The following is a 12394-nucleotide window of genomic DNA, read 5'->3' as shown; positions in this document are numbered from 1 at the left end:
TAGGAGATAAACTGAATGTGATTTATCACCTCTAATCTTTGCAATGGAAAACATTTAGGAAGAGCAAATAATTGAGGTCTTTCAGAAATATGTTTTTATTGAAGAAAAAAAAAGCCCTCGAATTAATTAGAAATCTAAAAGTAAAAGAATAAAAATAATTTTTAAAAAAGTCATGAGAAAATCCTTAATGTGTTTATATAATTGGAAGAAATAAATTACGCTTTAAAACAATCTCTTAAAATTCTTTAGTTTTGATTATATGCCTAAAAGTACATTAAAAAATGCCTTCATTATTGTTTTTGTATATGGCAATCACAATCACAGATATCTACATAACTCAAGTTACAAACTCAAGAAACAAAAATATATCTATAAAACTGAAAGCAATCGGTGATATCTATATTTCACTATTGTCATCTTCTTTACTAGGCTAATATTGTTTTTGTTGTATTTGATTTTTTTGTCAATGTTGTTTATCTATTTAGTAATCAATGAATATGATATCAGATGGACAGGTTGGGTGAGAAGCATGCAGACAGTCCTCCCAGCCAAACTGCAGTAAGCAAAGCTGGGCCTCTCGTGCCCCATAGGCAAGCTCCACAGAACTTAGCCGGTACCTGCTCCAGGATCTCTCCCAGGCCTTGGCTAAGTACACCAATCTTATTTCTAGGTCAGTGTACTCAACTGGTCTCTTAGGAACAAGCTAGCTATAAATGCTTCTTTGGAGTCCTTAAAGCTATCCAAAAGGTTTGGGAGAAATGGGAAATATTGAGATGGTTGAGTTGAAGTTTGCCTTTATATTTCAAACATACAGAGAGTTGATATAAAAGATTTGCCAACAATGTTTCTGTCATCAGGAAAATAAAATAATAAGCATTTCATGGAAAAGCCAATAGACCTAAGGATTAAAAACTAAGCTCTCTACTCCTTCAAATTACCCACCCTAAAGGCCTCTTTTGAAGATTTTGGCACTTATACCTTTTATTTGAAGGTCAAATCTTATAATTTCAGCTCATTGAGATAAAACTTTTAAACCAAGGAAAAAATCATAGCAGAGAGGCCCTGAAATTTCCACATTTTAATCTAGACGAGTCTCGGAGTCCATCTTCATGTCCTATTATAATATATAGATTGATTTGATTTACAGTCCATTTGGGGGCTTTGAGAAAATAAAGATATGGTGAATGACAATATCTTAATAAGAACTAGGACAGAGAAGCTTTAAAAAGCAGAAGAAAGAAAAACTGCAAAAAGTAGTTTCCCTACAAAGGGGAATTATCCTTCCAGTGTAAGCTGGGAACCTTGTGCTTCTATGTAAGACAATAAAATAGAAAGGAAATAAATTTTGTCAACTTCAGAAAAGCTATTCCCCTTCTCATAGTCTCATCTCAGTTAACACCACAATCTACCAAAAATAGAAACCTCTGAGTCATCTTCAGATCTTCCTTTACCCTCACCCTTCCCTCCGTACCCAGTTAGCCAAGTCCTACTGATTCTCCCTCTTAAGTATCTCTTCACTTTGGTATCCTGTCCTTGCTGCCACTATATTATTTTGAGGATGACTATGTGTTCGATACTTTATTTTTCCTTTTTCATGTTCTGTATCCAGTACCATAAGTTAGAGGCAAGAAAGAATGTTCATGTGTAGGCTCTCGATGCTTGAAGACAATGTTCTTAGGCTTCATTATTTTCTGGGTACAATGGCCTATCAGTTGATCTCCCCAGTTCTAGTCTGTCCACACTGTCAGAGGTCCTCTCTGAGATCATAAGGCTGGCACTAGAGTGTGCTTTGCTACCATTACATAATCTCAAATGTCTTTTGAGAGAACGACATTCAACATGATCAAAGCCTCTCCAATATTTCCCTCCATAAACCCTGCCACCTTTATCTCTTCTCATCTCCCACATGCCCCCTACGCTTCAGCCATGAGGAACTTCTCACCATTCTCTGAATATGCCACTCTTTCAAACTGTGTGTTTTCCCATATGCTATTTCTTTTCCTGGAGCGCCCTTCCCTCCTTTCTCTGCATGGTAAACTCCCACTCATGCTATAAGACCCAGCTCAAATGCCATCTCCTCTCTGATAACTTCCCCAATCCTGCATAGAAGAACTGCCATTCAGGGATCCACTGGCCTTTTGTGAACACCTCATTTAAGTGTGGCTAGTGCCACCCCTCTCACCCCCTGCCCCAGATCTGGGCAACAGGAGCCCTAATTCAAAGGTCTCCGACATTCCTCCAGCTGCGAAGAGGTCTTTGTGGTCAATGAGACATTCTCCCTGAAGTCCTAGCCTCCCCCTTTCTAAGTTATACTCAGGATGCCTGATACTATAAGTAAGACTCCCTACCCAAATGCCTCCAGTTGCATCCCAGAAACTGAAGAGGGTCCTTTCTAATTTGAGATTACTCCATGCAGTTGGTGCGAGCACCACTAGGTATGAGGGGTGGGGGAATGTGGCTAGAGTTTGGACTTGTTGCCTAGATGTCCACACACATGTGTTCAAGACCCCTCATGATGAAAGACAGAGCTGAAGGTAGGATCATGAAAGAAGGGAGGTGGGTTATAGGAGTGAATCCAGAGGGCAGCCTCTTTGATAACATTAATTTATAGCCTGGAACTCTAAGGAATCCAAGAATTCTAAACTTGAATGTAGTAGTCCATATTGTTAAAAAAGTATATTTGTCCAAGTGGGAAAACAAAATATTTTATTCAACTGTTTGTAGCTTCATTTATAATTTTCTAAAATTATTAAGACATCTGGTATGGGGGCCTCCATTTGTACTCTTGCTCAGGTCCAGCAAATTAGGAATGGGCCTGCTTATACTACAATTATTTCTTTACATTTTTATCTTTCTAACTGGATGATGAGTTCAGGGAGGGCAGGAACTCATCTTTTTTTCTTAATCTTTTTATGTCGATAGTTCAGCATATTGCTTTATAATGTACTTGTTGGTATAAAGAATTATATTCATAATATCTGGTTTATGAAGGCAGGAAAATGTATAACACATTTCAAATGACATTATCTAAATTGGGTAAAGAAAAAAAAAAGACTTTCAGGGTGAGAAACAGACTCATGAACTTTGGGTAATCATCAACCCTTAGCAGGATTAAAAGAGGGTGACATAGGAATTCCTGAACTTCCTTCCTCTCACAGATATACTGGATGTGCAGCTACACACAGAACAATTTCCTATGAGAGAAATTCAGAAACTAGCCGACTCCTACACATTGAGCAAATGAGAAAATATCCACATTGAAATGGGTAGGAAAGACTGAAAACACACTTATGCCATATATCCCAACCCTGGCACAGGGCCATACAGGAAGGAACCTCCACCACCCAACTTCTCCTGGAGGAGTGAAAGGTTTGGACTGCACATCTAGTGCTCCAACTTTTAAGCTCCCATCCCAGGTACAGGTCCCCCAAAAACCTCTTTCTGAAAAACATTGGGGCTTCCTCTACAAGATCCATAGAAAATAAAGAAGCAGTTCTTAATGGGTATTCAAGCACTCCCCATGACTATCCTCCCAGGTATTAGGACTAGGGGAGTAGGCAACAAAGCCCATCTCCCAGTCTTTCCCTGGAAGATGTCTGAATGCATACTTTATGAGCTCCTACCTGAGGGTTTGGCTTCTGATCAACCTGTATCTGCATACTGATTGAGCTACTCCCCTTTGGGACACCGAAGGGTCTTGGCACACCCTCAACTACTTATCAGCTCAAAATAGACTGATATAACTATAAGATAGTTTACATAAGCCTCATGGTAACCACAAAGCAAAAATCTATAGTAGGTACACAAAAGATAAAGAGACGGAATCTAAGCATATCTCTACATAAAAGCACCAAATCATAAAGGAAGAGAGCAAGGGAAGGAGAAAGGAGCAAAGCAACTACAAAACAGTCTAAAACAATGAACAAAACAGTAATGGTAAGTCTATACCATCAATCATTACTTTAAATGTAAATCGACCAAATTCTCCAACCAAAAGAGTGAGTGGCTTAATGGATTAAAAAAAAAAAAAAAAGACCCGATTATGTGCCACCTACAAGAGACTTGCTTCAGCTTAAAATGAAAGTGAAGGGATAAAAAAAACGTTCAAATATAAACTTAAAGGAAGTAGGGGTAGATAGTCTTGTATAAGATAAAATAGAGTTTAAGGCAAAGACTGTAACAAGAGACAAAGAACATCATTATATAATGATAAAGGGGTCAAGTCATCAAGATGTTATAATAATTGTGAATATTTATGTATTCAACTTCAGAGTACCTAAAAATATAAAACAAATATTAGCAGATCTGAAGTGAGAAAAAAATTAGAAAGACAAGAGAAGGAGCTGACAAATCAATTAAGTTGAGAGCTGTTTTTTGAAATGATAGGCAAAATTGACAAAATTTTAGCTAAACTTACCAAGAAAAAAGAAAGAAGAGTCAAATAAAATCAGAAATTAGAGAGGCGGTAGGTATTACAGCTGATACCACAGAAATACAAAGGATCATAAGAGACTACTATGAATAATTAGGTGCCAACCAAAATGGGTAAATTCCTATAAACTTAAAACTACCAAGATTGAACCATGAAGAAACAGAAAATTTGAGCAGACCAATTACTAGTAAGGATTTTGAATCAATAATTCAAAATTCCCAACAAACAAAAGTCCAGGGCCAGATAACTTCACTGGTGAATTCTACCAAACATTTAAGAAAGAAATAATATTAATTCTTTTCAAGCTCTTTCAGAAAATAAGAGATGAGGAAATACTTACAAACTCATTTTACAAGACCAACATTACCCTGAAACCAAAGTCAGACAAAGGCTCTAAAATATCCCTGATGATCATAGATGCAAAAATCTTCAACAAAATATTAGCAAACTGAATTTAACAATACATTAAAAATATCATACACCATGATCAAGTAGAATTTATTCCAGGGATGAAAGGAAGTACCAACATGTACAAATCAATCAATGTGATATACCACATGAACAAAATGAAAGATAAATCATGTAATTATCATAATAGATGCAGAAAAAAACATTTGAAAAAGCCTACATTCTTTTATGACTAAAGCTCTCAACAAATTGGGTATAGAAGGAATGTACCTCAACATAATAAAGGCAATAATTGACAAATCCACAAGTACCATTATACTTGATATTGAAAAACTGAAAGTTTTTCCTCTAAAATCAGAAACAACACAAAGATACCCATTCTTTCTTGCCGCTTTTATTCAACATAGTACTAGAAGTCCTAGCCAGAACATTTAGGCAAGGAAAATAAATAAAAAGCATCCAAATTGGAAAGGAAGAAGTGAAATTGTCTTTGTTTGCCAATGACATATAACATATAGAAAACCCTGAAGACTCCACCAAAACACTGTTAGAAATAAAAAATGAATTCAGTAAAGTTTCAAGATAGTAAATAAATATGTGTACATCAATTGTGTGTCTATATATCAACAACAAATTATCAGAAATAGAAATTAAGAAAACAATTTCATTTATATTAACATCAAAAAGAATAAAATACTTTGGAATAAATTTAACCAAGTAGGTGAAAACTATAAGACATCAGTGAAAGAAATTAAAGAAGACACAAATACATGAAAATATATTTTATGATTATGGATTAGAAAAATTAATATTGTTAAACTGTCCATATTACCCAAAGTAATCTTGAAATAAACAAAGCAATCCAAGCAGATTCAATTCAATCCCTATTAAAATTTCAATGACATTTTTCACAAAAATAGAACAAACAATACTAAAATTTGCATGGAATTACAAAAGACCTCAAATAGCCAAAGCAATCCTAAAATAAACAAACAAAGCTAGAGGCATCACATTTCCTCATACCAAACTGTACTACAAACCTATATTAATCAACACAGTATGGTATTAGCATAAAAACAGACACATAGCTCAATAGAACAGAATAGAGAGCCCAGAAATAAACCCATGCATATTTAGTCAATTAATTTTTGACAAAGGAGCCAAGAATATACCCTGAAGAAAGGATAGTCTCTTTAATAAATGGTGCAAAAGAATGAAATTGGACCCCTATCTTGTACCACACACAAAAATAAGCTCAAAATGGATCAAAAACCTGAACATTAGACTTGAAGCCATAAAACTCCTAGAAGAAAATATAAGGAGTAAGCTCCTTGACATTGGTCTGGCAATGATTTTTTAGAATTGACACCAAAAGCAAAAATACATAAGTGTGGCTACATTAAATTGAAAAGCTTCTGCACAGCAAAGGAAACCATCAACAGAATGAAAAGGCAACCTATGGAATGGGAGAAGATATTTGCAAAGCATGCATCTTATAAGGAATTAATATCCAATATATATGAGGAAATCATACAACTTAATTGCAAAAAAATAAATATGGCATACAAATGGACAAGAGGTACATGAACAGGTGCTTGACATCACTAAATATCAGAGAAATGCAAATTAAAGCCACAATAAGATACCTTCTCACACTTGTTAGGATTTCTGTTATCAAAATGATGAGGACAAATGCTGTACGCTGTTGGTGGGAATACAAACTCATACAGCCATAATGGAAAACATTGTATAGGTTCCTCAAGAAACAAAATAAAATTACTGTATGCTTTAGCAATCCCATTTGTGGGTATATATCCAAAGGAAATGCAATCACTAGCTCTATATTTCCATGTTCATTGCAACACAATTTACAATAGCCAAAGGTATGGAGACAACCTAAGTGTCCTTCTTGGGATGATTGGATAAATAAATTCTGGTATATATAATGGAGTATTATAAAAAAGAATGCCTTAGTCTCCACAATCAAAGTCAGTTCTCAGGAAAGAATTTGAAATTGATATTAATGTCAGTTTTATCTTTTCGTTCATTTGTTTATTCACTCATTCTTATAACTCCATCATACATTTATATTTAAATAAGATTCATACTAAAGAAATTACATTCCACCAGTTGAATTTCAGATAATATCCAGTGTGGGGTGCAGGAATTGGAATGACGAGGTAAGCAAGGAGACTAGGAGTAAGTGAATATACATGTGACATCTTGGAGTAAGTGAATATACATGTGACATCTTGATATTCCAGGGTATAAATGGCTTACTGTTCTCCCAAGGATAAGATGTGCCAGGCACACTGGATGACATCCTGTTATCTCTAAAATTACATGTTCATACATAATTAATGAGTCTTAGAAGTATGAAGTTGCAAAATATATTTCTTTAAGAAAAGAGGTTATATTAACAGCAAATTATTATAAATGTCAATAGCCACACCTAGGGATCAAAGCAATTGAAAACAGTCTTATTCTTTCATCTTACAATGTGCAACTCTGTGAGATGACACCAATAGTAAAGTCTTTTAGGGAATTTTTCAGTAAATTTGAAAATATTCCTTTTTTACTAGATATCTAAAGGATAGAAAAGAAATAAAGGTATGTTTTATTGGGATGCGATTGAAGGAAGAAATAAAAAAACTTTTTTCATTTTGCTATCTTCCTTTTTATCAAATGTATTTATGAATATGGTTTCCTACCCCTGTAAGTTTAGAGTCAACATAATTTAGACTTTGATGATTGAAGATATCATGGTGTCCAAGATCACCTCTGAGAATATGAAATTTTCCATATCCAGTAGTGAAGCTATATGTGTGGCAGGGATAAGAGGTTGATCTGATTATTGACATGAGAATACACTGGAAATTATGTGCTGATATCATTTAGTTTTATCATTTGCCCCTCCTTATAAAAACAGAATGCTTAAGCTTAAAGGTTATTCATAATTACAGGTACTAATTGAGAAATAGATACACACACAAATATGTGTGTGATGTTTATATCTTTGTATATATATATATATAACTCTTCACAGTGCCTAGCCTAGTGTTCAGTATATAGTACACATGCAAATTGTTTCCTGAAGGACTGATGCTATCCCATCAGTGTGGGCTTAATTCTTGTCCCAATGTCACCAAAATCTTCAAATTTTGATGGGTGACAACATCCAAAGCAAATTTATTCTAATCCATGCTTTTTACAAACTCTGGTTAAAAGAGCATAGCCTTTAGACCTGGGTTCAAATTTTGATTCTACCACTTACTAGTTTTGTGGCCTTGGGCAAGTTACTGAACACCACTGACTCTCAATGCTCTCACTGATAAAGTGGGGTGAATAATACACATTTCATAGTATTGTCCTGAGGATTTATTAAGAAAATAACTGCAATGGTGTCTATCCCGTAATAGATATTTAAATATTGTTAACCTCTTTCCCCTTTTTTGTCCTTTCACAGAGATGGTTAAATATGCATCCTAAGACATTATGGCCTTTATTCATGATATGCTATTTTAGGTTTAGTGTGGTAGGGCATTTGGGTCATAGGATCTGTTTAAGAGCTAATTAATTGCATTTTTTTACTCTCACTCTTAAAATCATGTATCGATCCTGCATTGTCAGAGAACAACTACCCCATTCATAATTTTCCAAATTATTATAAAGTCAATTTTTTCTATTTTTCTTTCCTTTTAGCTTTATTGAGGTATAATTGACAAACAAAGATGTAATATATTTAAAGTGTACAATGTGATGATTTGATATAAATACACATTGTGAAAGGATTCCCACTGTTGAGTTAATTAACACATCCATCACCTCACATAATTTACCATTCCCCCACTTTTGTGGTGAGAACAATTAAGTTCCACTTTATTAGCAAATTTCAATTACATGATATAATATTAGAAACTAGTCACCATATTATACAGTAGTCTCAAACATAATTTATCTTATATCTGGAAGTTGTATCCCTTTACCGGCTTCTCCTTATTTCTTCTACCTACCCCATTCTGGCAAACGCCATTCTACTTTCTGTTTTTGAGTTTTACTTTTTTTTTTTTTAATTCCACATATAAGTGATGTCATGCAGTACTTGTCTTTTTTTCTGTCTGACTTATTTCACTTAGCATAATTCCTTTTAGTTTTATCCATATAGTTGTAAATGGCAGAATTTTCCTCTTTTTTTTTTTTTAAATAAACAGAATTAATCCTGTTTCTTCAAACCAAATAAGTCAGACAGATTAAGAAGAAGAAGAATTCTAGGAGACATGGATTCACAGAAAGGGGAGTTTGAAAATTATTTGAGAAACATTCAGTCAATTATTCAATTTTTCAAAAGCTTTGACCTATGTGACCATTTCTATTCTATATATGGTTGTAGATTGAACATTAATTCTGGCAAATATAAGCCATTTTTCACTGGGGGTGGTGAAAGGGCATTTTCTGAATGGGGAAAGCTCATTATCACCTGTTGGATTGCATATTTATGCTTTGCTAAACCTAATGTCTCTGTGACTATCTTCTATCCCTCCTTCACTGGAATGATACAAACTCCTTTGATGTTTCTCTATTGGGTCCAAGAGGGAACATGTTGAAGGGAAAGAGTATAAAATGAAGGAGCCCTTGCAGCGTCATCCTCTCGAAGTCTCTTCTCAACTTCCTCTTGCTCCCTCTCCATATCTTTTTTAACATGGAATTTGTAAAGAATCTCTCAGTCTCTCTCTCTCCCTCTCTAATAAAAAATTGCCTTCATGTTTAAATTAATTTAATAAACGACCTTTCTGATCCAATAGTTCATTGAACAATGTGGCAATGAGGATGTCTTAATCAGCTTGGGCTGCTGACACAAAACACCATAGACTGCGTGGTTTAAACAACAGACATTTATCATTTTTTTCTAACAGTTCTGGAGGCTGAGATGGCCAAGGTCAAGGTGGGAAGATTTGGTTCTTGGTGAAAGCCTTCTTCCTGGCTTGTAGAGCTGCCTTCTTGTTGTACCCTCACATGGCAGAGAGAGAAAGCTCTGATGTCTCTTTCTCTTCTTAAAAGGACACTAAACCCACTATGGAGTCTCCACCCACATAACCTCATCTAAACCCAAGTACCTCCCAAAGGGCCCATCTCCTAATATCATCACACTAGAGGTTAGAGCCTCAACATATTAATTTTTGGAGAATGCAATCATTTAGTTCATAGCAGAGCTCAAGTTCTGAATTCTTTTGGCCATGGAATTAGTAACTCTCTGAAAAATGTGTCTTATTTCGTATTACTTTTGCTGTTATTAATAGAACATTTTATTTCTGAAGTGTTGAACTGTATGGACTTTTTCTTTTCTTGTTCTATTCCCAGCATCCAGTGGGTAATTTGGGTACCTACAGAATTATATTGTGCTATGGATTTTTTTACTTCATTTTCCTAGTACTCTTTATTACTTCTCTTCAAAGTCTCTCTCCACTTTGCTTTTCCTTTTTTTTATTTATTCTTACATTAAATCTGTTTTCCATATGGAGCACTTGTCAGTTTTGACCAGTATTCTGTCTTATACAGTGTCGCCAAAAGATAATAAATCACGTATATGGATTTATTATCCAGGAATCTATTCCATATCTTTGAATTTACTTAAAGTTTAAATATAGAATTCAAAATCTTAAATAGTTTTTAGAAATCATCAATTCAACATACTTTTTTTGTAGAGATGGGAATACTAAAACTCAGAGAAATAAAATAACCTTCCAATAATCATGTACCAGGACTAGAATCCAGTTCTTCTGGTTCCAGGGGAATATTCTTTGCATAATCATCATTGTAGTATTTTGTTTCTCTAAAACTTTTTTTCTTTTCCAAAATTGGTTCCCATTTCCATTAGGAAGCATTGAATTAAGTCTGAGATTTAGGTGCAATTCTGCCTGAGTAGATCAGGTTGGACTACATTAGTGATGAAAATTAGCACTTGTGTGTGCCATGAGCTTAAAATAAGTAAAGGCTAATGGAAATCATCCAGTGGACCTAAAAGCAATTTAGCATTTCTTTCTGTTTTTGCTTTGGTTTTAAAAAGAATGTGCATATGTAAGAGTTCTGAGTGGATCTAAAACAGGCAGGTGCTTATATTTTCTGAAGACACATTTTAAACATCAAATATGGCTGATAAAATGCAATCAGTTTTGTTTTTCATAGGGTAAGGGGTATGGGATACACACATATTTCTATTTATGTAGACAGACGAGTGTGTATGCATATCTATAACATATATATAGCATGTAATATATATATATACACATATATATATGTACGGTATATAATACATAAACATGTATATATTTAAGGTCCAGGGTTATGTTTGAATCAGCGTGACTCTAATCCTATGGGATACAACAGAAGTAAATGCAGAGGTGATATGTGGTTCATGAAACTTCACTTGGGTAAATTAAATTTGGGTGGGCCCATTATCAGTACATAGGAATTAACAATATGGACTAGAAGCAGTTCTCAGTTCCATCTTCTCTCTTACCCTCAATTCAAATTAGCTCCTTATCTTTGAATTAGGGCTGTACAATAGATTAGCTTTAATTTCGTGACAATGGGAGTGGGAACTTTGGAGCGGGAATCTCAAACAGCATTACATTTCTGAATTAAATGCTTAGGAAATTTTAATACAGCAATTGTTTAGAATCTGATAGTTTAGGTGACTATTATAGAATGCTATACACATAGATAACTCTCTAATGGTAGGAGATGAATGTAAAAATTGTTTGATTATTTTTTTCTTTCATTTATTTCAGGCCTCATTTCTTCCCATGCCCTTTTGCATACTGTACTCCAGATATATTGACCTTCTCACTACTGCATGTTCCCATCTGGGACACTATTCCTCCAAAAGATCATATGATTTACACTCTTACTTTCTTAGGTGTCTGCTCAAGAGTCACTTCCTCAGAGAAGTCTCTGCTGACCAAACTATCTGAAGCAGTACTCCGACACTCTAACTCCTTCCCCATGCTTTATGTTTTTTATAGCACTTTTCACTAACAAGTTTTAATATACTGGTTTGTTCATTTATTTTTGTCTGTCTTTTCAGTACACTGTAAGTTCCATTAGAATGGGGAATTTGTTTTATTCTCTGATTGTCTCAAGGGCCCAGAACAGTACCTGTCCTAAGTAAGTACCCCTAAAGCCATTTTTAATCAGAAGAATGATTTCATGCATTTATATTATTCATTTCACTTTCAGAGAGCACCTGCTACCGATGGGGATATGTGCCTTTGAAGGATTGCTGGTTAAAAGCTGAGATATCCATTCTTTTTCCAAAACTTCTTTTTATTTCAAATAAGTTGAATCTGAAGAATTTTATAACTTTGGATTCAGTTTTTTTACTATCAAATTAAAGCTAAAAATGCTGCCAGGAAGGAGGGAAAGCCAGATTGGAGGGGGAGGAGGCGAGAGGTAGAAGAAGGGGAAGCAGAGAGTTGGGGGAGGAGATGGCTGAAAGATCCAGGAAACCTGAGGAGAGGCAACAAAACCAATTAAAGTTAATGAACTACAGCTAAG

At 34.8% G+C, this 12394-nt stretch overlaps 1 long non-coding RNA gene across 1 annotated transcript in view; it reads left to right on the top strand.

The window, feature by feature from the left end:
- LOC120612518 (uncharacterized) overlaps positions 1-12394 on the top strand; it is a 534137-nt gene that overhangs the window by 316213 nt on the left and 205530 nt on the right. Inside the window, exon 8 of the long non-coding RNA XR_005655466.1 lies at positions 11925-12004. This is a non-coding gene — a long non-coding RNA (uncharacterized LOC120612518). The remainder of the gene's footprint in view (positions 1-11924; positions 12005-12394) is intronic.

Source organism: Pteropus medius, unplaced genomic scaffold (assembly GCF_902729225.1).
Source record: "Pteropus medius unplaced genomic scaffold, Ma_sr-lr_union100, whole genome shotgun sequence".
NCBI classification, from domain to species: domain Eukaryota; kingdom Metazoa; phylum Chordata; class Mammalia; order Chiroptera; family Pteropodidae; genus Pteropus; species Pteropus medius.
The sequence above is the reverse complement of the archived record's forward strand: the minus strand, read 5'-3'. Positions and strand labels throughout refer to the sequence as shown.